This window comes from Echinops telfairi, unplaced genomic scaffold (assembly GCF_000313985.2).
Source record: "Echinops telfairi isolate 266 unplaced genomic scaffold, ASM31398v2 ScPeMD7_19;HRSCAF=73, whole genome shotgun sequence".
Classification (NCBI taxonomy): Eukaryota; Metazoa; Chordata; class Mammalia; order Afrosoricida; family Tenrecidae; genus Echinops; species Echinops telfairi.
The window spans coordinates 3813399-3815719 of record NW_022103916.1 but is presented as its reverse complement, the minus strand read 5'-3'; the positions used below and the strand labels follow the sequence as shown (position 1 = coordinate 3815719).

Genomic DNA, 2321 nt, shown 5'->3' with positions numbered 1-2321 from the left:
GATGTACAAATGCGCTTTACACAATTGATGTGTGTATGGATTGTGATAACAGTTGTATGAGCCCCTAATAAAATGTTTTTTAAAAAAAGAGCTATAAGAGCCCCCAATAAAATGATTTTTTTAAAAAAGAATGAAAGACATACTACCAGAGCATGGGGCCCTCTGGTCAAAAGACATTCAGAATGTGACTGAGGAGGGAGGAGTATCTTCTTGGAGTAGGCTCGACTGTAGTGATGTGAGTGGGATAAAGCTTGTAGGAGTGTGGCCCTCTGGATCTTCATTTGCTTATGGAGCACAAATCAAGAAACAGAAGCTGAAAAATTCTGCTAATGATTAGAACTTGGAATCTGTGCAGTATGAATCCAGGAAAATTGGAAGTTGTCTAAAACAAAACGGAACGCATAAAGATCAATATCCTGGGCATTAGTGAGCTGAAATGGACTAGTATTGGCTATTTTGAATCAGAATCATATGATTTACTATGCTGGGAATGGAAAGTGTCAAAAAGAGCATTGTAAAATCAATCTTGAAGTACAATGCTGCCTGTGATAGAATTATATCTAACCACCTTCAATAAAATCGAATCAATACAACTAAAAAATCTTGAAAAATTTATATTATTCAAATTTAGGAAACAACCACAAAAGCTAATAATGAAAAAACTGAAGAATTCTACCAATGTCTTCAGTTAGAAATTGATCAAACATGCAATAAATATGCATTGATAATTATTGGTGATTGGAATGCAAAAGTTGGAGATAAAGAAGAAGGAATAGTAGTTGGAAAATATGGTCTGGGTGATAAAAATGAAGCTGGAATTTCGCTAATAGAAATTTGCAAGACAAATGACTTGTTCATAGTAAATACCTTTATAGTAAATTGTTTAGGAGTTAGGAAAACCCTAGTGGCATAGTGGTTATGTGTCGGGCTGCTAACTACAATCTCAGCAATTTGAAACTACCAGCCATTTCTCTGTTTTGGGGGAAAGATTGACTTTCTACTCCCATAAATAGTTATGGTCTCAGAAATGTAAAGGGGCAGTTCTATCCTCTCCTGTAGGGTCACTAGGAGTCAGTATTGACTCTGGCAACAAGTCTAGGCATTAGCCTGGCAAAACCATTAGCTACTCTGTGGGGGAAAGATAAAGCTTTCTAGTCCCATAAAGTTTTTTAAACAAACACAAAGATTTAAAACCTCTGAAAACCCACAGGGGCAATTTTACTCTGTCCTATAAGGTTTGCCTATGCATCAGAATCTACTTGATGGCAGTGAGCTTGCATTTTGGTTAACATTAAACATGTTAACTGTTGGTTAATATTAAACATGTTTAATGTTTAATACTTCTTTAGGGTTTGCTTTTCTCTTGATTTTAGGCTTCTGTAAATACAGCTAGGGAGAAAGATGCGATTTCTACTTCCGTGAACAGGTAGTCTCAGAAACTCACAGGGGCAGTTTTACCCTGTCCTGTAGGGCCAATACAAGTCAGTATTGACTCAGTGGCAGTGACTTGGTTATTTGAAGTACAACTACAAAGAGCCCTGGTGGTGCTGTGAGTTAAGTGCTGAACTGCTAACTGAGATGCTGGTAGTCCTGATAGTGTAGTGCTTACTTGTTGGGCTGCTCACCACAAGGTCAGCAATTCGAAATCAGTCTGCTTCTTGGAATAAAGACATTGCTTACTACTCTGGTCAAAGAGTTACAGTCTCTCTATATTTTTGCCGGAAACAAAATAATTACTTGAGTAACGATGAGTTAGGGGTGGGGCGCAGGAAGGGTGGTCTCCCAATCCAGTCCCATCCGGTTCTCCCACCGTGGGTCCTAGCTGAGCGGCAGGGGCCAGGCAACCCAGCTTCTCTAAAGCTTTCGGTGTCTGCAGTCCGCAGGCATCTGGGGAACGCTGTCCCCTCAACCAAGAGGCCCAAATGGAAGGTCAGCTCAGCAGAAAGGGCAGTGAAGGGGGAGTCCAAGAGGTTGTCAGTGAAACCTATGCCTGCAAAAGTGGAGCTGAAGCCAAAAAAATGCAGCAGGAAAGAATAAATCATCAGACAAAAAAAAATACAAGCAAAAGGGAAAAGGGGAGGAAAGGGAAAACAGGCTGAGGTAGCTAACCAAGAAACTAAAGATTTACCTGTTGAAAATGGAGAAATGAAAAAGGATGAGAATCCAGCCTCTGGTGAAGCAGGATAAAAAGAAGCCAAGTCTGATTAATGTTTATCTACCATGTCTTACCAGTGGGCCCTGATATCTCCCTTCTTGTACAATACAGAGGAATATTTTTATCAACTGTTTTTTAAATGCTAGTTTTTAGTAGCTTTAAAAAA

The 2321-nt window shown here is 39.4% G+C and overlaps 1 protein-coding gene and 1 pseudogene across 1 annotated transcript in view; both read left to right on the top strand.

Moving 5' to 3' along the window:
* LOC105979572 overlaps positions 1 to 2208 on the top strand; it is a 9055-nt pseudogene extending 6847 nt beyond the window's left edge.
* Positions 1 to 2321, top strand: part of CLCN5 (chloride voltage-gated channel 5) — a 195716-nt gene that overhangs the window by 133442 nt on the left and 59953 nt on the right. The gene's annotated exons all lie outside the window — the stretch shown is intronic.